We start from the raw sequence: 24,713 nt of genomic DNA on the forward strand, positions 1-24,713 counted from the left end.
TTTTTCTACACAATCCTTTCACTCACATGTTTCTATTTCCTTCTTCTTCCATACAACTGTGTTAAATATTTTATTTTTTTCTGTTGTTTGTGCTTTTTTCTCTTTATTTCTTTTTTACTTGTTGCTGGGTCATCAACAATGTTACGGGTTTACCACGTTAAAATCTAGGGTCAAACTCCTTGCTTTGTGTACTTCACAACGAACTCATTGTGTAGCTTTGTATTGAAAACAACAATAGTTATATTTTTTGAACAAATACCAAAACACAAACACAATTTTATTTATCTGCACATGTCAGCTGGTCTCTTTTGTACTGTATCAACAATCGTGAAACATTATTTGAAAACACTACTTAAACAACGCCGGTCGGAAAAAAGAAATCTACTAAAATTTAGGTTACATTTCCTCTACATTTAGTTTTATTTTACTTAAAAAACAAACACACTTTTTCCTAAAAGTAACCTTGTATATATAACTTTTTTTGTACTTTCTCTACATATTAGCAATAGTATTTCAAACTTTAATCCTTCCATTCGTCTTTTTCGTATGCTATAATAACGTTTGTTTCGTCATGACTTTCACTTCTATTAAATCCTTTATAAGGCACTATTCTTACTAAGTGTCTTTTCCTCGTTTTCCTATTCCTACATTTCCTTTTTCCCTTTATTCATTTATTTCTTTTGCAGAACATTTATCTTTCTCTTTTACTTACAATTTTGGTTGAATCTAAAAATTCGTTTCAGCTTATTTTACCAGTTTAATAAACGTATTTATTTGACAGGATGCGTTTACATTAAAATGTTGAGTTTCTGTCAATGATTATTTTCTTAAAACTACACAGCATAAAAACGCCTTTCTAAGTAGCTGTGTTATAAATACATTTGCGTGCGTGTGTTTATGCAAATATATTTTAAAAGTGTTTAATAATCACATATTGAGTAAAATTTAGTCTAGTGCAGAATAATAATATAAAACTAACTTTGGTTTTCAAAGGCTTTTCTTACTTATAGAATTTAATTTATTATATAATCATTGATGCTGAAAAATATAAAGTTATTTCAAGCTTTTGGTGTTCATTGTTCAAGGAAACCAAGTGCAATGTCTGTAAATAGGAAATGAAAGATATCTGAACTAGACGTTTCCAGTAAATACAGAAGGACAAAATATAATTAAAGGAAGTTATATAATGTTTTTCTTTTACATGAGCTGTATTTATCATGTAGTTAAATATACTGAATGCAGAAAGGTGCATTAGAAATACGATTATTACAGACAATAAGATGATGTTCCTCAAACCTGCTGTTCTTGTGAAATATACTGGCATACACCCTTATGCAAATTAATTGAAACAAATGGTCATTTTACAATATTTTCAGCATGGCGGCAGGTGTAGGCTCGCTGATTTCCTTTAATAGTCATTTTTTCACACAGACGGCGTCATTAGCTGTGTTTTGCAGTGCGGTCGATCTATTTTTGGGATATATGACGAAATTTTAGGAATATTATGTCATTCAAAATTGCGTTAGAAGGACAAGGAAACCAGTCAAGAAACAACTTCTTATAAACTCAATGAAGAAAAAACGGTATCAATAGGGTATGAAATACTAGAACTGGACCAAAGAACAATGGAGGAAGGTGTTATTCACTGACAAGATTCATTTTATCGTACAGGGTCAAAGAAGTCTGCATGTTCGCAGATCTCCAGGTGAGAAACTTCTAGAGTCTCACATCAATCAGTTCATAAAACATCCCTTGAAGAAGATGTTTTGGGGCTTTTTCAGCTACTATGGTGTCGGAGGCTTACATATTGTAGAAGGTATGATGCGCGAACCACAGTACATCGAATTTTTGCAGAGAAGAGCCGTTCCAGAATTGAGAAAGAGATTTCCATATGGATCTGGCTTTTTTCAGCAAGATCTGGCTCCTTGCCACACATCGAAACTTGTGAAGAATTTTATAATTACAACGCGAATAAAGGTGCTGGACTGTTCTGGAAACTCTCCGGACTTAAATCCTATTGAAAATCTTTGGGCGATTTGTAAAGAAAGACTTCAGGGAAAAGACTGTACTACGAAAAATAAGCTAATTGAGGCCATAATTGAAATGAGGTACCGCGATCCAAAAATTCGTAAAGATTTCAGTCAACTCGTGGACTCGATGCCAAAGCGGATTAATGATCTTCTGAAAAGTAAAGGCGGTCATATCGTGTATTAATTTGTGAGTAATTTTTGGATTCTCAGAAATTAAACGCAAAAAATTGAAAAAATCGTAATTTTCCGTCTTGTTTCAATAAATTTGCACCAGGGTGTAGTACATGTCACCCGCTCTCTTTCTATCAGAAAAAGAAGTTTGTATTTTTATTTTACATAAACTTCAAATATTATCGAGGTGGTGTAGATGTATTATTCGACTCAAAATGAATGAGAAAACATGCAGTATAAGAACAGCTAATAATATTAAATAATCCTAGTTACGAAGGATAAACTTTATTGTATTACCTTAATGTTTTGCGCTGGAATCTTTTCTACAGTAATTAAACAATAAATCATTTACTTCCATTTCTTTATGACTGAACACTAATAACCTAATATGGCATAATGACAACTACAAAGTTAAGGATTTCGAACAGAAGTTATAGCTTATATGTTTCATTTTAAATGTATTTAAAGCAAGCTTTATGTATCAGATGGTTACAAAGTACAGACTTTGTTTAATTACCCATTAAATACTAATACCTGTATAAAATGTAAGTTAATTCTAAGGCTAAAAAAAAGTATATTCTATTAAATTGACATGTTGGTTCTCGAAATTATTTCTCATCTTTTTAATACTATTTAAAAAAAATAGTTTTATGATTTAATCAGTAAAACATACAACAGAAATCTCTTCAACATCGTTTCAGGAAACGTTAAAAGAGGACGCTCTCGGTTGGGTCTGACAAAGCTGTTGTTGCTGTTATTTTGGGCGGGGAGGAAATTTTCCAAAACTAAATGAAATATGTTTACTAATCAAACAGAGTGTCCAGAAATAGGTAATATTTTGTCAGTAAACACTGTAAGATACATGTACAACACTTATCCTTGTTAACAATTTTTCATACGGTAAAGTATGTTGTTTTCGACAAGATTTCATAATATAGAATATTTTACTGTTATTACACCTTAAGCTTTCCATTTAATGAATCAACCTCCGTGGTACACCGGAATGTCTTCGGACTTACCACAGAAGAAACTGGCTTTTTTTAGCCGTGGGGCGAAAAGCGCATACATCCTAGTGTAAAGCCTTGCCCTTAACTACAAAATAGGCCCGGCATGGCCAAGCGTGTTAAGGTGTTTGACTCGTAATCTGAGGGTCGCGGGTTCTCATCCCCGTCACACCAAACATGCTCGCCCTTTCAGCCGTGGGGTCCGTTATAATGTGACGGTCAATCCCACTATTCGTTGGAAAAAGAGTAGCCCAAGAGTTGGCGGTGGGTGGTGATGACTAGCTGCCTTTCCTCTAGTCTTACACTGCTAAATTAGGGACGGCTAGCACAGATAGCCCTCGAGTAGCTTTTTTGCGAAATTCTAAAACAAACAAAAAACTACAAACTAAATTTCAAAGATACTTTCATTAAGATTCTGGAATACAGAAGCAGTACGAGAAAAATAAATTGAGTCTCAACAATTATATTTGGTAGATTATTAACACTTATAACAATATACATTTGATTTGAGCTGAAAATTTTATACACAACTCTTAAATTAATTTTCTGGCTAGCGATATTTGGATAGGTTAGAAGAAAAAAAATACGACCTTCTAATTTTAGGCCAAGAGTTTGATCTATATTTTGTTTTCCCGTTTCATTTAACATAATATAATTTTTAGTGTTTTGTTTATTTATGCTTAACTCGTTTTTTAACTGTTTCTATACAATGGTCTTTTTAGCTGCGGTGTGGCGGCTCAGAGAATGATTCTGAGATTATTTATTTTAAGTACAAATTTTTAGTTAATAGCTCCATCTATTGATCGAGTTGATATCTCTATGTATTTGTATTTTGCGCAAAGATGGGCAATAGATGGCCAATAATCCGTTTCTGGTTCATAAAGGATTGTTTGTTTGTTTTTTGTGAATTTCGCCCAAAGTTACTCGAGGGTTATCTGCTAGCCGTCCCTAATTTAGCAGTGTAAGACTAGAAGGAAGGCAGCTAGTCATTACCACCCACCGCCAACTCTTGGGCTACTCTTTTACCAATGAATAGTGGGATTGATCGTCACATTATAACGCCCCCACGGCTGAAAGGGCGAGCATGTTTGGTGCGACCGGGATTCGAACCCGCGACTCTCGGATACGAGTCGAACGCCTTAACACACTTGGCCATGGCAGGCCTAAGTTGATATCTAATTACAGCCGCGGTTGTTGATTCAACTAAATATCATTTGTCTAACTTGTTTGATTTCACCGTCCTGCAAACATGTGATATACACACACAAAAAGGAAAGTTTTATCGATGCGCCAGAGTTATCTTGACAAATGGCTAGAGAAAGGGAGGGAAAAATAGCTACTTTAACCTGATTACAGTTTTCAAAAGTGAATTTCAGCCTTTTCACAGAAGGTTTTAAAAATAAACCATTTTTATTTAAAACAATGAATAGACTTAACCTTTTGTAGATATGGAAAAAAAAAAGTGTGTTTTGTGGTTCTGGGGGTTGCCCACAAGGTTGAATGAAACCGAGCTCCCCAAAATGGAGTAAAGTAGTCCCTATCTAAATTACAGTTTTAACTAAATGTAAATGCTATGTTAAGAAACTACATTTAAATCATCATATAAATCCTCCAGGAAAAACTCAGGAAGGTTTTGGGCATATTGTGAATGATAGAAAACAACATAAGTAATACTTTTGATTAGACAACCTATTTTTTTTAACGTTATGTAAGCATATAACAAGAACACAAACTTTATATTTGTTTGTGTTTGCCAAAAAATATCCAAGTATTCTGTATACAGTTGATCTTGAGGTTTTGTGAAAGAGCAGTTTAAATATCTATAAATATTTCCGAGAAACCGCTAACACGAATACGTTGTTGGTTTGTTGACGACATTATCTGTAATATTAATTACAGGCTGTTATTGTTTGCCACGGTTAAGTGGCTCATAATTTTATGGATGTTTGTGCTAGCCGTCTCTTAGAAGTGATATATTACAGGAAATGGAGCTAGCCAACATCACCCATCGCCATCTCTTGGAGTAATCTTTCAGTAACGAATAGTGAGATTGACTATCACTAACAATGACCCCACGACTGAAAGGGAGCTCGTGTTTGGCGTGAATGAGATTCTAACACACAGCGCTTACATTGCGCATCAAGCGCTCTAGCCACCCAGCTTTGTTCAGCTTTGGGCAAAATATTTAAAAACAAACAACCAAACATATAAAGCCTGAAATAATCCCATTTTGAATGCACGTTGTTAGAGGTCTTTATGATTAATAAAATTGAATCGGGTATACACGCGCCCCACGTTTGGTATAGATGGTGCACAAAAATGAAAGTGATAAAAAGTGAAACAAGATATCACATATTAAATTACTTTAATTCTGAGCAAAAGAATTTGAAGAAATGCGGCTATTATTTTATTAAACGATCCAACATATTGCGCTGTTTTGTTTTCGAGAAAAATGTCTTTTTCCATCGTGAAAAACTTTCATTTGAACGTATAGACACAGTAACGTTAAGTTGCAAATGGTATTTAGGACATGTTTACGTATACGATTACGCTTTGCTTACTCGAAATAAAGCTAAACCTTAATTTAAAAAAAAAAAAATCCCTCGTAATTAATTCTCCTTTAAGGAACTATGAAGTTTTAGACAAAAATAAAAAAAAAATCCGTAAAGCACACACACAAGTGTATATATATATACATTAGTTACATTGATCCACGTGGTATTATAATAACAGTAGCATCACGTGGAGAACATCTGTAATTAATATGTATGAATAGTGTGTGGGCTCTAAGAAAATACTGCAGTGTTTGAAACGTAAGTGATACAGAAAAAAACGCAGCTTACACAAAGGACACAATTTGTTCTATTGATTTTGAATTCTTTTTGTACTACAGAGATATTTTAAAGCTTGATAAATGAACTTTAAACCATTTTTGTCTTGTTAAGGATTACAACAGACTTGTATGAAGGTGCCTTAAGGCTCTTTCTAGAAGTTAATGTTATATCTGAGAAATGTATTATGTTACCTGATAAGAGAGAAACATAAAAGAAACACTACATAAATACTAAGGTTTGTGGACAGACTATTTTTGAATTAATGATAATTTAAAGTTATTTTCAAACTGATACACATTTACAGAGAAAACTGTTGTTATTGTATGTACACTAATTTAATTTCCTGAAATAACTTTAATGTACAAATAAACAAATCATGGAAACTATAGTCAATGTAAAGCGACGGAGGAACAGTATATATGTATATATATATATATTGTGATATTATTAGTATTACATGAGTAGTGTGATGTCACCGTAAACCTTTTCTGAGACTAAATATTCTTTTTTTATACATCTTACAGATTTACTAAGAATCGTTGTTTAAAAACGACAAGACAAAGGAATATGAATTATCTTGGGAAACCACAACTATCCAGAAAGAGAGTTGGAATAAGTCGTATCCAGTTGTGGCAAGCAATGTGCGGGATTTGTAACGAGTGAGAGTTTACGAACATAAAATGTAGTGGCAAAAGCCGTATAAATGTCAACAGGCAACGCATTAAATGAAAAGTCATGTCGAGAAAAGCGACACAAGCCACACATAATCAATCTGCTTCCACGATAAGTCTGTGCAACCTCTGCATATCTTAAACAGTTGAGCAAGATAACCAAATGGATATTCACATTATTCCATGTAAAAAACAAGGCTGTAAAGCCACTTGATAAAATGTCTATGAATTTCTATGCAACCTGACTGTTGAAAAGGGCACTGGGAGAGAGAATGAATATGAAATAAACACTAAATACTCATGAAAGTGTCTTTTGCAACGGAAACTACGCTGCAGAGTTATTTTCAAGATGCAGGGTCGTCAGGTAAAGCATGACTAGACTCAATATCGACTGTAACAATAATATCGAGGTTCCAAAAAATAATGTCCTCAATGTTTTCATAGATTTAAAAATAAATAACTGGGATTTTTTTTTACACTTTAGCCTAACAGTTAGTGACTCTCAAGACAGCTGGTATGTATATTAAAACTTTAAATAAAATAAAGCGCAGAACAATGTTTCAACCCTCTGTGGTCATCTTCAGGTTCTTTGTTAACCTGAAGTTGACATAAGAAGGTCGAAACGTTGTTCTGTATTTCGTTTTCATTAAAGTTTTAATACCCACACCAACCGTCTTGAGAATACTTTTTTTTTTCAAGTGGGTTTCTCGACATCACGAGTTAGTGACCCTAAATTCATGATTCATATCCTTTTGTCGTAATAACGACCCCTGCAGTTTGAAATCGTAAGTGTCAAATCCAGCCATTCTATTAGACAGGAGTATCTCAACAGCTTGCGGGTGATTGCTATCTAGCTGCTTTAGTTCTTGTATATCAATTGAAAATTAGAGAGGGCTAAGCGCAGATAACTCTTTGTATAACCTTCGTTAAAATTCTAAAACAAGCAAACTTTGTTTTACAAATAAATGAAAAACTTGAGATGTTACAGCCAAACAAAGCCTGAAAGAAGTCAAATTTACCTTCACATTTTCCATCATAATATGTTTCACATATTAGAAAGCACCTAACACATAGAAAACTAGGCTCACTGTAATGTTTAACACAAAATCATAAAATGCAACAAATGCTCTTTTTAACATGGCTTTCAATAAGACAATTTAAAATTTTGCATCATTTTGTTCTGATAATTGTAAAATTTTATTCTACAAATTTTATTTTTTAAAATCCGGATTGTAATATTTTGTACTAGTAAATGTAGTTTTGTCTAAAAAGAAAAATATTTTGTTTTTCTTATTATAATATCCTGTCATGTTTACCGTAATAATCTGTCACGTTCATCGTAGTATTCTATTATGCCAACTGAGATGGTAATTCAAGAACGTATTAAAATATTCTTTATTACGAACCTCCCCCCACTGGTACCGCCGTACGTTCACGGATTTACTACGCTAGAATAAAAGGTTCGATTCCTCTTGGTGGACTCAGAAGATAGCCCAGTTTGGCTTTGGTATCTGAAAACACACACACTTAATATGAACCAGATAAATAAGTTCTGTGTTTTTCTGATTTAATACGAAAATACCTCGCTACTAAATAAAAACTCACTAAACTAAATAGTGAACAAAATAATCTTTTCCAGTCTCAGATTGCGTATCGTGAAACTCCATATAATAGATAGCAATCAGAATTAAAGAAGCTGCCTTAATATTTCTTTCAGACAAGCCCAAGTTTAGTTGTTTTAGTCATTATTACACTCACTTTACAGCATTAAAAGATATTATACCTCATCTTGTTTGGCAATGCTAATATTTCTTTTCAGTTCACCATACTAACATCATTTGTTAATAGTTTGTTTGTTTTTTGAATTTCGCGTAACCCAATGGAGGGCTATCTGCGCTAGCCCTCTCGGCCATGCCAAGCCCATGTTTAAATACATTATCTTTTCAGTCACATTAAACTTATTAACACTTTATATCATGCATTTCTATATCATTTTATTTCTCCCAGCTTCTGTGATTATATTTTAGTTCGCGCTATCCTGTGTTGCTTGAAGAAAAGGGTGCTGCTAATATCGTAAGAAAACACGTACCGTACGGCACAGAATTACGTCCTACTTTCTGTAAGAGCTCTGAAAGAGCAGTGTGGTAAGATGAGTTCCAACCTTTACTAACCATGAATCTTTTTTATTCTTTCATCTTGCTCTACTGACTTGTTGCTGTGGTAAATCACACCATATAAAACCAGCAACTGTGATCAATGGATTTAGAAACTGAAAAGAAAAGTATGTTCTACAACCAGGTTGATTTATGTATTCACAAGGGACTAAGTCAATTTTCTCCAAGGCTATACTCAAATTTCAATTCGTTCATCTTTTACAGAAGGAAACGAGGTGCATCCAAGTTCTCATTTCTGTGATTAGAACTCCCAGAGAAAGACGGGGAAAGGCTTAGAACGTAAGAAGATGTAGCTCTCACAAAAAAAAAAAAAATCCAATCAATTATTCTTTTTGAGAAACAGATTATTTTTATACAGGTAACTATGGTAAATGAAATTACGAGATACCGTTTCGAGAAAGTACATTATTGGATAAAGAAGTACATATATATTTATATATGACTGGAAAAATTACAGAGAAAACACATTCTCTCCGGACTAGTCAGACGGGTTTTATATGAAATTATAATTAAATAAATATGAGAACACTATTAGTGAGTCATGTCTGCTCGTATGATAGCCTATATTATGACTGGAATCATGCTAGTTTTCATGTACAGTAGAGAACATTTCTGAGAATAAACCGTGATTTTTATATCTCAATTTTAAACTATTAACTGGTCCTTCGTTCTACAAATATCTTATGGAACTAATTAACGCTGTATTATTTAAAAAAAATAGATCTCTAAACACTGTGATAATTATACTGTATTTAGCATAATGTTTGTAAGCGTAATTAACCCTTCCACATCTCCAAGGAATTGCCATAGTTTGATAATTAACTGCAAAAAAAGAAAAGAAAAAATAAATAAAAATACTTAGAATTAATTGAATTTTCAAAAAAGTGAAACTGATATCTTAACTAACATAAAGTTGTATCACTCAGTATCCTTTTGCGTAATCTCTTATTACAGGTACGCAAAATATTTTAAACTTTAGCAAACGTAAATTATTCAGTAAATAACTGTGCTAAAGTAGAATTTCAAAAAACTAAAAGCCACAAGACGCTTTACTAAATTTAGTATGGATACCTATATTCATATAAAAAACAATAACAGATTTTGTCCGTGATGTTTCGCTATATCGTTAAATACAAGCATTTTCTCATTTCCTTCTAAACAAAACAGAAATCCAAATACAAATAAATTGTGGCTTGAAATTTTAATCTACAAATGAATGAGTAGACATAGAGCTCAAACACCAAATTTGTATTTGATTTGTTCCAGTGGAACATTCAGTATTTTATCAACTATCGTATACTCCTATTAAATATTAAGAAAACTGTTTTGGAGATAAAAATTATACTATTATTTATTATACTTGTTTCTTTAGATATCCTTCTGATGTACATTACTATTGGGTGAAGATTGCTATAGAATGCAAGGAGTTTAGGTCCAGCCACGAAACACTCGATGGGGAATCCATCAATAACCATTATTATCATGTCCTTCAAATCAATTTAGGACAATTCGATTGTAGAAGAATAGGAACAGAGCATTTTAAGGTGATCATAATCACGAACCAGCGTTTAACTGCTCTGAAATATTTTTATTTAGTGTTAAGTGTGTGTGTTTTCTTACAGCATAGTCTTATCGGGCTATCTGCTAAATCCACCGAGGGGAATCGAAACCCTGATTTTAGCGTTGTAAATTCATAAACTTACCGCTGTACAAGAGGGGGACATTTAGTGTCCGAACAGGTAACATTAACTTGACATTAGTACCAAGCTTATTAGTAATAGGCCTAATACTAATATCTTAATGACAAGTATAATTGTAACCATTATTCGTCAGATTTTGAAAAGCGTACACACAGTAACAATTCATGTTAGACCATGTTCAATTGATTTTGTTAACTCATTTGAGTAGATGAAAGTTTCAATTCTGTTTATTAATTTGGTGTCTCTATATATTTTAATGTTAAAAGATTATTCAGTGGTACTGAATTGAGTAGAAATCAGGGACGATTTATACCATATATTGCCAATAATTACATTACCGTAAATTCTAGACTCATAATTATATATCCTATTAATCCAACAGTCTATATAATGGGTCACCCGCTAGTACAGCTATAAGTCTACGGATTTACCCTGCTATAATCAGGAGTTCGATTCCCGTCGGTAGACTCAGCAGATATCTCGATATGGCTTTGTTATAAGAATACACACACTACGTAATAGATCCTTAAAAATACGATAATGCATATTTAATTTATATCGTGATGCTAATAATTTGGACTATTTGAATAACGCAGTAAAGTCAAGGTTTACACGACTTGAGAGACATCTTCTGTATGTTATTTCAAATTAGTAGGTGATTTTTAACTAGGTAGGTCTGAGGCAGTGCATAATCTAAGGATTAACGTTTAGACTCTTTAGTTGTGGGTGTGTTGTAAAACTACGTTAAATCCCACTATTCAATTATAGTTGTGAAAGAGTTGCTAATAGGTGCTGTTGACTAACTTCCCTCGTTCTAGTTTATTAATTTAAAATTAGCACCGATAAGCTCTGTGTATCTCTACTCACGTATACGAAACAAAGGTTTTATAAACGTACCCGTAGCTTCAGGGTTTTACTTCTTGGAATCTCTTTAATGTGCGTTAGATTTACAAAACAAGCTTAAATGTATACTTGATTTCAGTTGTTGTTCTTGGTCAATACACAAAAATATCACAGTTAAGATCCAGAAACAAAAGATGTGAAAAATGCGGACACTCGGTGGGTCAGTGGTAAATTTACAGACCACCAACTGTAACTTTGGATTAAGAAAACTATTTGAAATGAAACATTCAAAACTGTGTTGCTTCTCGATAATTTTTAAAATTTATTTAATTTTCGAACTTTCTGGATTTCTTTTCTGTTCAGTTATCATATTTTCGTAAAGTGTAAGAATGTTGACAAGTGCTTTTATAATTTTAAGTCATTGTACATAGTAATATATATTCAGTGCATCTTTCTAACGCATTTTACTCAGTTGGTTTGCAGTTATTTTTAAAGTAACGTACACATTATTTACATCATATGAATAGAACATCATTTAAGTGGCTAAGCTTGTTATTTTTGCTGTGAACTAAGAACAGAACTTTCAAAACTAACCAGGGTTTCTTCTTTTATCTTTTAGCTATACCACTGACGTATATCTTATAACAATACCTAAAACTATAATAGCAAAGCATGACCGTTAAAAGACGTCTTAGCTTTAGTGGAGAAGAACGAAACGATACATAAATATATGAAACGACATTTATTGTCTCAAACAAGCGATATTACAGTAGACACTTGAAGTGGAAGAAAGCTGTGAAGTCTAGTTGTTTTCTCCTGAGAACAGAGACTTTTACGTGTTGGGAAGGCTTATGATCTACTTTTCTTGTGATGTATAGAATCTAAAGCCAGCGAAACATGTGTAAGTTGGCTTTATGAGGACGAAGGGTATGTATTTTATTACGAACCTGCAAGCATTCTATGAAAATAAAACAAACAGGACAAGCTGGACGCTGGAACGTGCAACGAGTTTGAGCAGATGAACACATACTGATATACACGCATGCGTATACACTTATGATCCTAACTTTGCCTATTAAATTCTGTTTATTTTGAATTTCGCGAAAAGCTACACGAGGGTTATCTGCGCTAACCATCCCTAATTTAGCAGTGTAAGACTAGAGGGAAGGCAGCTAGTCATCACCACCCACCGCCAACTCTTGGGCTACTATTTTATCAACTGATAGTGAGATTGACCGTACATTATAACACCCCCACAGCTGAAAAGGCGAGCATATTTGATGTGATGGAGATTCGAACTCACGACCCTAAGATTAAGAGTCAAGTGCCTTAACCACCTGGCCGCCTATAACGTTAAGGAGGTGTTTTTCTAGAAGAACGAAAGCTTAATAGAGTCAACTAATAAACTTTCAGAAGTAATATAATAATTATATCTGATCTATGTGTGTTTGTTCATTATTCTTATGGAGTTTTGTTTGTGTACTGAAACAAATCAGTTTAAATTAAGTACTTTTATAATTAACGTCTTTGCTTTTTAATCAACTCGTACTATTTTCTACTAATGTAGACTTAATATTATTGTGATATTTTACTTTCTGATTTCGCATTATTGTTCTGTTTGAACATATTCTTACGAACAATGATGGCTCAGAGGTAATTCAGAGGGACTTAAAACGCTGAAATAGGATTTCGATACCCACGGTGAGAAGCTGCACAGATAGTCCATTGCGTAGTTTCTGTTTAACAGAAGAAAGAAAAACATTCTTACGTCTCAGTTTACGTTTTGAGATAGTTTGCGTATATTACAGTGCTGTTCTAAAAGGGCTTCAAAGATTAAAATTCTAATTTTCTGCAGTCAAGTCATCCATTGTTTTCAATTTTCGAGAATTATTTTTATTCTTCATTAAATAATATATATAAATCGAAGTTTTAAAATCACATATAGTTTCAAACTTTTACAAATGTGTCGGTAGAATGCCTTTTTGTGCAGTGCCAATGTAATAACATGTAAAAAGATACAATGTTCCGACATTTTCCCCATGTCAAGTCCAATGACCCATTTTTTTTTATTCACAAAGGCTAGCGAAAAATTGTAATTTGATTCTCTCTGTAACCTGACTTTATTGAATTACTATACCTGTGGACTTTAATTCCCAAGCAGATATGAAAACCTGCAACATATATGTGCTGATCGTTAATTCACGGGAAGATATAATCTTCACCACGAAAGAAACTTGTATGATTCAAATATACACACGAAATGCCGATGCAGGCTATTATATCTGCAAAAGAAATTAGTTTTTATTATTTGATAAACTAACCGTCCATTTTTATGCCTTTTCAATATGTAGTACGACATGTTAACGTATCCGGCTTTATTGTTTGAAATAGCACTTTAATATTTTTTTATGAAGCATATTTCACCGAATATTACACTTTAGGAATGTAAGCTCAAAGTACTGTGCACGTGGCATCGAGAATCAGTTTGCAAAACGAAAACAAAAATTATACTAAATGTTTTTGCAATATCCATTAACAAACAATAAGACGAATGTCATTCATTATGTCCGGTATTTTTAATACCCGGTTGTTGTTTTACGTAATGAAAAGAAACGTGGTAACAAATGTTCATCACACGAATTAATATTCTAAGTTGCATACAATTCCTGTTTTAATCTCAAACTTTAAACAAGATCTCGTGGGAGGATTCGTGGACAGATATTATTTTTTTTGGATTAAGCACAAAGCTACACAATGAGCTATCTGTGCTCTGCCCACGGGTGTCGAATCCCGGTTTTTAGCGTTGTAAGTCCGCAGACATACCGCTGAGCCACTGGGAGGCGACATTATATATGCATAAATTCGTATTATACGTATTAGGAAAGCAGAATTGTTTTTCACAAGGAATACATTAAAAATTAAAATGCACCATATTAGAAATGAATGAATTTTATCACAAATATCCCGAGTTTGTTTTTTTTTTTTTATATTTTGTGCAAAGCTACAAGAGGGCTATCTGCGCTAGCAGTTCCTAATTTATAATGTAAAAAAAAGCTAGTCATCACCATTCACCCACCAACTCTTGGGCTACTCTTTTACTAGTATGTTTTGTGTGACGGGGATTCAAACTCGCAACCCTCAGATTACGAGTCCAGTGCCTTTATCACCTGGTCATATCAGGCCGTTAATATGCTGAGAGATATCAACAGATTGCTAGTGATGTCCTTGATGATTGACATACTAGAAGAGTTTAATACCGGCCAAAATACAAGTTTTCCTCCCTTCGATTATGGACTCCCCATATTTTGAGCCTCCCACAACAGGAAGGCAAACGGCCAGTACTTTTACTCTGCTATGATTTTTTATCGTGTATCTCTATTATCATTCTTATTTTTAAATCTAAAGACGTAAAGCAAAACAAATTATTTAATAGTATCAGTTCTGCTACTATAAACATTATAGACATAAAGATAATATACTAAATAATAATGTGTATGTTGTGCTCTAAATATTTTAAATCTAGAAACTGCTCAGCAGGCAAATATTTTAACGAGAACTGTGAGTTCTATTACTATTCTAACTATGCGTCTTCAAGATAATATGCTACATAATAATGTCTATGTTGTAACCTAAATACTTTAAATGTAGAATTTTTTTAGTATGCATAATTTTTATTGTAAGTGTCGTTCAGAAAATCTAAAAAGCTAAAATGTTTGATATATGTATTTGCACTGGTAAACCTTATGTTACCAACTTAGGCCTACCCAAATTTTCGATAATAACAATCCTGGAAAGCTAAAATTATGAAGTCCGAAATAATCTTAGTAAAAATGTAGTTGAATTTATTACTCCAAGTTTTAATATAAATACATGGAATTTTGTCCGTTTTGAATTCCATCTATTATTGTGAATTATCTGTTGGTTTGCTAAAATTAATATTCAACAAATCTCGGAAGTTATAACTATGACAAACGTTTTTAATTGGGAAACTACAGATACTTGACCAGGAACGTTTATGGATTTCGAAAATTATAAACTGTTTAACTTTAATGAATTAACTTCGAAATCTAGTATTTCTACGAGGACATTAGATATTTTCGTCGGAAAAACTTATCTGTGAAGAAGCTAGTTAACTTCCCGTCAAGTGTTCGGTGGACTCAGCAGATAGCTTAATGTGGCTTTGTTATAATAAAAACAAACACACCCATACCCGTCAAGTGAAATGTTCCTGTGTATCAACGTAGAATTAATTCGCTCATCGTGAACCGTCAATAAAATATTTAGCTTTGGACCAGATAGAAGACTCAATACTGTTTCTAAAACTTTTTAATATAAATTATTATTTGTAGTACCTATTATTATTAGTTGTAGTATTGTTTGTATATTAAAATATATTTGTGTTAAGAAAGAAAAGTGTGTGTATCAATCTTTTTGGTAAATATCATCAATTTGATACATCTCGAAATTTAATTAATTTCTAAATTAAAATTAACTCAATTTCAGGTTATTTGAAATTGTAATACGTAACAGTATTCTGTGTTATATATTTGAAGTAAATTCAGAGAGTTTTATAACTGTACATTTTTATATACATAACAATACATTTTTGCTCCTATTGTGATATATCAAGTCATTTATGTCATCACGTTGTATCGTAGCGACTCGTATGAAAAAGTGGGCTGGTACGATATCAACAAATAGTACCTATCTATCATGATCAGCTGAATTAAGTACTTGCTGCTAGTGAGGGGTTAGAGGTAGATCATAGTTACAGTTTCACCGTCTCTTTCTCAAACGAAACTGGAATACTTGTACAGTTATGCAACCAACTGATGCTATGTCTTAAGTTATCGATTTGGATCATTCTTTTGATATTACATGTTATGACAGGAATGTGATTCGAAGCAGGTTACTATTATTAATGTAGTTGTTGTCAGTGGCTGAAATGTGATTCTGCTCATTTCAACCTATAAAACATCGATGATTAAATCATGAAGGAAAGTCCTCGGATAATATTAACGAGTCAGAAATCCTTCCGTATCGCAGTTCTTCTACGAGGATTTGTCACCACAGATGTAGGTTATTTTGAATGTTTCTGCCTCTAAAGTCAAGTGACGAACAGCACGAGTTTTTGTTTGAAATCAATGGAGAAATGTGTTATTCCCCAATTATAGAAGAAAAGATTGAAGAAACCAACTTTGAGTTGAGTACTGTCTGTAAAAGGTCAGTTTTTAACAGTGACCTTAATGAGGTTTTCATCGATAAAGCATAGAATCTTCTTCTATGGTAAAACGTTTCATGACGGATGTTTATGTTTTCCACCCTAACTAGCCATTTATACACGTCTAGTCTTTTCAGATGTTCTGTGGATGAAGTTATCTAACAAGCATAGAGTTGAAAAATATTTCAATTTTAATTTCTTTATCTGCTCGACATTCCATACAAATGTCAACACGATCAGACACGGCCATGGTAAACAAGAACTTCTCGTTTGTTTTAAACCTTCCATGTTGAAACAGTATTAGCATATTACGTGGCGTGTAGAACATGGCGTCTTGCTATTATTCATAGTAGATAACATTGTAAATTCTGTGTTATTGTTTTGTGATGGGATTAACTATTTTATGCCTTTAATAACCTAAATTATTATTCCCCCAATTATTGAAGTTCAGATATCGATGTTCTTATATTCCAAAGCTTAAATCTCCTTATTCGTCACTCTATGAATTCTTTAGTCAACATGGTCTGTTGAAATTTCCCAAGTAAAACTGAAACGTTAAGGGCATTCATTTCAGGTTTTATCCCGGCTAATATAACCCTTTGTTTACTTTGGGGCTCCTGTGAGAAAATATTTAAAAAAAACAACAAAAGCGTAAGAGGTGAGATAACCTAAAATTTATCTTTAAATATTTAATTTCTTTTGAAAATGTAACTAAAATACGTTATTTTATCTGGAGTATAATGAAATACAATTGTTCTAAATATTATTTGCATTTATAGCATCCGATATTTATACAAGTGATTTGTAAATAATCTTTTGTGTGTGTGCAAATCCTAAACAAGTTTGGGCATGTATTGCCATAGCAATTAATTCACTTCAAAGAAAAAGAACGTAATAACAAATCACTTACAAAGTCAACAATGTAATAAAAATTTGGTAAAGAGGATTCATTGACAATAACCAAAGGAATATGTTTATTTATTGTTAAGTACAAAGCAACACGATAAGCTATTCGTGTTCTTCCCACCACTTGTATAGAAACTCAGATTTTAGTGTTCTATGTCTGTAAACTTGCCGCAGTGCCAGTGGAAGGCATTTAACAACAAATAAAATCAAATTGCGATAAGAATATGTTTATTGCTTTTCGAAATTTGGTTTTCTCAGACAAAGCAAAATTTAAGACTTTTTCAAACACGTTTGGAACTTTATGACGAACTGTTAATTTTGGTTGAAAACAAGCATCAGCTCTTATTAACCAACTTACGTTGAAGATACGAAGTGAAGTTTTTGACGTAATTATATGAGTAACTCTGAATGATGTAACTTTGGATATTATCGTTTCTTCCTTCTCAGTCATTAGCCATCTTAAAACTGACCAAAGGTTTTTGTGTTCGCAAAGAGTTAGGCAGAGATAAGTTGCTTTTTCTAATAAAACATACAAGTGTAACATTTTTACAACAACAACACTCGTTACTATTACTCTTTGGCAAAGCCGTGTTTATTCAGGTTTGCTTAAATTATGGTTCTTAAAAAAACACATTAAATAAATGAGTTTTTTCGTGCTTTTGCATGTACTTTGTGACAAAACTGAAGATAGAAGACTCTTAAAATATTTATTTTTAAACCTTCTGACAATGTAAGTACTGCTCCGGGTGTACAAAATTCGATTCATCACCTCGAGGTACCTAAAAAAGCGCCGAAAATAAATAATAACATAACTTTTATGATCATTGACTTTGAGACTCGTGATTAATGACGCATTCTCTTAAAAATGTATTCAACAAAGCTGTATTTGAACGTCCATTATTATCTTCTTAAATGTTCTTCAAATCCGTGACGCTACTTCGCCCTTAGAAAAATGTTCTTGAACTACAGTAAAAGAAAGCGAGACTATACTTTTTTATCTGTCATAACTCTCGTATTGTTCATAGGAAAGAGACTCGAACCAAAGTCGTAATGATGTAGTCGCGTGCGCAATATTCTAAACACGACCCTCCCTTTCCCGAAACAAAAACTGTTGAAACAAATAAAAAAGAAAGATTCGTATAATTCATGATCAAAGCATTCTTCACGACTTAGAAAAATCTAGACTTTGAGCCTTTGAAGGTACTGCATGTTTCTGTTCATTCGTGTAACATTGTATCGATTCTTTTAAACAACTTCGAAAATGTGTTTAACACTTAATGCTACAAAAGCTAATTTAAATGCAATTATATAACCATTAAAGTTATTGTTTTTGCAAATAAATAATGCTTAACAGTAAAAAGGAAATTGTAGGTCTTTTTCTGTGAGATAATGAGTAATATGAAAAACCATTTCGTGTATTCGTGACAAATAAGGCTGTAAATAAAAGGATAAAACGTACTTAATTGATTCACCTTATCAGAACGATAAAGAATTCATAAGTCACAAATATCTGATAATTTTGATTGCTGAATCAAGTTGAATAGTATTTCATGACCACGTTACTGTAAATTTTAATATTCGCCAATTAAATTGAAAAATGTCTCATGCTACATAATTTTAACGTTAAAATCAAATATCACAACGAGAATGCGATTGAAATATATTATGTTTGTAATTTTAAAGATAAAAACAAATATTGTAATGCTTTCTGGTCATGACCATGTTTTCGTAGCTTCTTTCATTATTTCTATCTTTACATGGACGTAAGTCGTGATGATCATGGAAAGCTCTGATGACGTTATTATTTTATATTAGATAATACATAACTTATCTTAACATAGAGAATCTGATAGCCGATAATTCGTTTTGTGCCAAAGCTTTGATGAAGTACAACCTTGTTGATTCTTTACGATTTATTTACAGACTAATGGAAAATATCATTTGTCATTATATCTGGTATAGATTACTGTTTGTGATCTGTCACACTATGTGTGACAACGGATAAATCATAACAAAATGGCTCAGCATGGCTAGGTAGTTAGGGCACTCGACTCGTAATCCGAGGGTCACTGGTTTGATCATTTAGCCGTGGGGACGTTATAATGCGACTATGAATCCCACTATTCGTTGATAAAAGAGTAGTTCAAAAGCTGACGGTGAGTGGTGATGACTACTTGCCTTCTTTCTAATCTGGACAGATAGCCCTTGCTCATCTTTGCGCGAAATAAAAGAAATGAGTTAGAAAATATAAACAATTTTTGCACTCTATGTAACACCATAAGCTTAAACGAAAAGAGCTCGGGCTCAGCTATGGCAACTCGTTATTTTGAAGTACTGGTTACTAAGTAACATCTTATGCCATAGGTACTTTGTCTGGTTCTTCGAATAAAAAAATTCACTGTCACTCTTATAGTACACCACATCTGAAAGAGAGGGGAGTTCAGTGATATCTGCTATCTTTGTGCGAACCTTGTACCATTCAATAGCAGCCTGAAACATTAGAATATCTTCGAGAACTTTAGAAGAAATACAGTTTGAATATTTTTTCACTAGCTGATTTCCCGTGTTGATATTAGTGCATTGAATCCGCGCGTAACGTATTTAGACGTCATATCTGCACCCTGAGAATGGAGATAAATGAAGTTATCCGTGACGGGAAATGGAAGCAAAAAGGAAAAATCGTGACCCATATCGCAAATCTACGTGCACGCAGAATAAAATTTCGCGAAGTTGGAGGTTGTACCACACGTTAAAAGAAGGTTTTTCCAGTATCATATAAGCATGAGTTCCATTTTAATGTGATGACTGCCATACCAGTCTCTTCTGCTATGCTGAATTGTTAACTGATGCAGTGGTGCTATGCTTAGATGTATTTGAAATTTTTATTTCTTGAATAATAGTGTTGTAGGTTATTCTCAAAATGTTTTTGTATTAACTGTTCATTTATCTTAGGTATTTTTATATGCAAAAACGGCTCGTTTGGGTTGAGAAAATATTTTACATAGAAGAGCGAACAACGTTTTCCTGAAAAGTGAACCTGACGATGACCGAAGAAGGTCGAAACGTTGTTCGCTCTTCTATGTAAAATATTTTCTCAACCCAAACGAGCCGTTTTTGCATATAAATTTCTCAACAAGTGGGTTTCTCGACATCACTGATTAAATACTCCTTTGAACATTGAATCTGCCATATATTTAAAAAAATGAAAATCAAAGTTGTAAGACATAAAGGCGTACTATTCTTATTTTAATTGATAATTTTGATCTGTAAGGTAGTTGATTTGTTTGCAGGATCCGAGTAAGACTAGGTTTTAGTTGTGATATTCAGTCGCCTATACAGCCATTCCTTTGAACATTGTAATTGGCTGTAACAGTCGAAACTGAAACAGCTAAACGTGCAGAACTTAAGTAAAATATGCCAGTATATGTTTTATTATTTATAACAACTGGCTAAGTTACACTACAACACAATTAGCTGTACAAAAGTAAAACAGTGAATTATTTGGTATAACAAATATTATTGGTTCGTTTAAATTCAAATATTATTCACAACAGTGCTGACATAACTTAGTATACCGTAAATAATTTTAGTATTTTTCGTTAATATATGGTCACGTGATTTTGTTTTTGGACGAAAAAGCATCGTACTTGTTTCCAATCAATAATTCGAAGTGTCCTTCATTATTGAATTTGATACACATTTCTTATAATCTCCCTAATTTGATGTTTTACTGAAATACAACACTACCCACGTTTCAATTATAGTACAAGAAACATTTTTACAATATTATACAAAATTATAAATATTACATTTCATAAGAATTATTGATGAGGAAGTTATGCCCGTCATGGCGAGGTGGTTGGGCTGCTCGACTTGTAATCTGAGAGTCGCGGGTTTTAATCCTCGTCACACCAAATATGTTCGCCCTTCGCCCCGTTGGGGAGTTATAATATTACGTTCAATCCCACTATTGTTTGATAAAAGAGTAGCCCAAAGTGGGCGGTAGGTGGGGATCACTAGCTGCTTTCCCTCTGGTCTTACACTACTACATTAGCGACGGCTAGCTCAAATAACCCTCGTGTAGTTTTGCGTGAAATTAAAAAGAAAACCAAGACAAATTTGTTGATTCACATTTTAACAAAGAATCTTTAGTAATTGTATCATAAAATTTGGAAGGCTATTGTATATAATTATTAATTTTTAAACAAGTTATATTTGAATCACAAAATCTTCGTAAAATACGAAAAACACGAAAAGTTGTTTCTCTTGTGTCCCTTACCATGTTTGAGCCAAACCAAATAATTTTTTTATATGGTCATATCTCTTATAGTATCACATAAATATGGAATTTAAAAGACACATATTTCTCAAAATGTCACTACATAGAAAAAAAATGGTGAAAAAAAAAGACAATCGTAAAACTTGTCACGTGTTTTATCATATCTTACTATGAGAATCTGCATGGCTGATACGAGTTTTCGAAAAAGTATTTGTTTCTCTGGATGGATAAATTTTACTTTAAGGTCGCACCGAGTTTTATGTTGATGGAAAAAAACCTTTATCATGTGTTGCAAGTCTCTCTGAGTCTCCTATAATATAAAATACACTAATAAGAAGCTGTTGATACGTACTGATTACAATCGGCAGCTAGTGATGAGTTAAGGGTAACTTGTTCTTGTGCTTAAGTCGTATCATGCTCCCCAGTAGCACAGCGGTATGTATGCTGTCTTACAACCCTAAAAACTGGGTTTAGATACTCGTGTTAGGCAGAGCACAGATAGCCTTTGAGTAGCTTTGTTCTTATTTCAAAACCAAGTCCTATCATCGGTTCAGAACAAAATATATAAATACAACTGACATTACACACAGCAAACGTATGTTTCACAGGCATCAAATAAGACTAGCAAAATTATTGGAAATGACCTACAGACCGGATATGGCATAATAAGTTGTATGCTTGGTCTCAAATTGTTAATACAGGTCGTCATAGTTCGCGACTTAGTAGTATTGCTATACAAACGTTACAAATTACACAGACAAGTATTATATGCAGCTCTGCGCGAAATGATGAAGAAAGGGAAAACTTTTTTCATTTGTTTACTTAAAGTATTGTCAGTAAACTTATATCTTATGAACAGATATATCCATTCTTTCACACGTTTTACTTTATTTTAAAATTAAACAACCGGTTTCTAGGTTGGACAATAAAAAGGAAGACTACAACGAGTAAAAAAAAAAAGAAATCCTGTTTTTTCCTGATGTTTTGAAACATACAAGTGTCACATTTCACTTGATTTTTTATACACTTCCTCAAACTAATCGTGGGAGTTCGTATCCTGAAAGGAAAACTGGATAAACCTGGTTCGGCTCATTTCACTAACGTTATACATTATATATATTACGAAGATATTCACTACTTCTACGACTCTACCTACAAGTGAGACTTTCTCTACCCACAAAATAGCGATTGGAATGTTGTCCGCTACATCATTATCGATACACAGGCCTTCTGAAACGGCTCACCAGGGACCTTTAGGTGCGAGATATCGTGAATAATTGAAGAACAGAAAGTAGGTTGTTATGATTCTCGTAATGGAAAGGTATATATAACAGTAATTCTCTCGGGTGAAATTTAAAGCACCAGAGAACTTTTATACCAGTTTACGAAACTAACTGTGCAAGAAGACTTGTGCCATCGAACATTTCATTCAACACGTGTGAGGGCCAAAAGTACGAATGCTCGTGGGTATGTAAATCACCTCATAGTCTGTTTTATGACTCGTTTGGAATGACAGCATCAGGAAGCTTTTCAAGACCAACAAACCAACAACAGTGGTAGACCTATGGACAAAAGATAAGGGTATACTCACTGAAATAAATCCCTTCACTTTATTTATAGCCTTACATGTATGTATATTCATCCAAAGTGTTTTCAGACAAGACTCGAAAGAAACATAGTGCTTATCCTGTAATTTTCACAATTCGTCTGTCTTTGAGGGTACAGATAAAGAAACAAAATCTGGCATGTCACAAATAAATTATTATTATTACGTGTTGACGGCAGATGCTAAGCTTTTATTTCTTTGAAAAATTATGAACTCAGAAACTATTCCATTGACGTGAAAAATAAAACAAGGAAAGAGCCCGTAAGACAACCATTTATTTTATATGGCCATATGTCATAGTCAGTATCGAAAATTTTAAACTTGCCGATAGACTTTTAGCTCAAATCGAATTCCCCAGCTGTGTTTTCAGATGAACTCGCGTTATTCTAAGCTATCCATCAATAAAAAACCTAGATGTATGTTATACTAGCATGAGAGCTATATAAAATGTAAGACGGAAACCAGAAAATATCACGGAATGCAGTTTCCAAGCTCACACGTTCACGTGCAGGTATTACAAAGAAACAGAATAATACACAATTTTAAGAATGCCCCAAAAATCCTTCAACGTAGAAAAACAAAATATTCTGATAGGCATTTGATACGCGCCTAAGTTTCGCTCCTGAAAACTTCTTAGAATTCAAATAGGTGTAGCATGAACATATTATAAAGTGATCAATCATTTGTTGGTGGATCCTGAGGCAGGGAGAGTTAAAAACTGAACCACAATCCACTTTGAAAAGCAATTTTTTAAATCCTAGTCATTCAAATTATATTGTTTTCTTAGTATAAAGATACATATTAATCTATCTGCACTCGGTCAACAAGAAACCGAATCGCGGATTTTAGCTTGCAAGTTTACAAACTTACCGTTGACCCACTAGACGATTGCGTCTTATAAAAATATATTTTTGAAGCTGAATGGACCTTAAGTTAGTTCCGAAATATACTTCAATACAGTCATCGTCAGTAAATAATAATTTAATGAAATCGTCATTTATTAGAAATAAAATTAATTTTAGTTACTGTATCCCATAAAAATGTACTTTCTCAGGAAACAAATATATTAAATATATATTTTTCAACTCCATTTTAAGACGTTTGAGATTCTGTGCACAAGTTTACGAAATTTACTAAATAGCAAATTAAAGACTTCTCGAATATCTAGAAATATATGTTAATTAAATAGCAAATGCTAATGCTATTTATTAGATAATGTATAAAATATTGTGCACATTTTTTCAGACAGCATTAAAATAAGCGGCAACTGAAAC

Source organism: Tachypleus tridentatus, chromosome 10, assembly GCF_004210375.1.
Source record: "Tachypleus tridentatus isolate NWPU-2018 chromosome 10, ASM421037v1, whole genome shotgun sequence".
Classification (NCBI taxonomy): domain Eukaryota; kingdom Metazoa; phylum Arthropoda; class Merostomata; order Xiphosura; family Limulidae; genus Tachypleus; species Tachypleus tridentatus.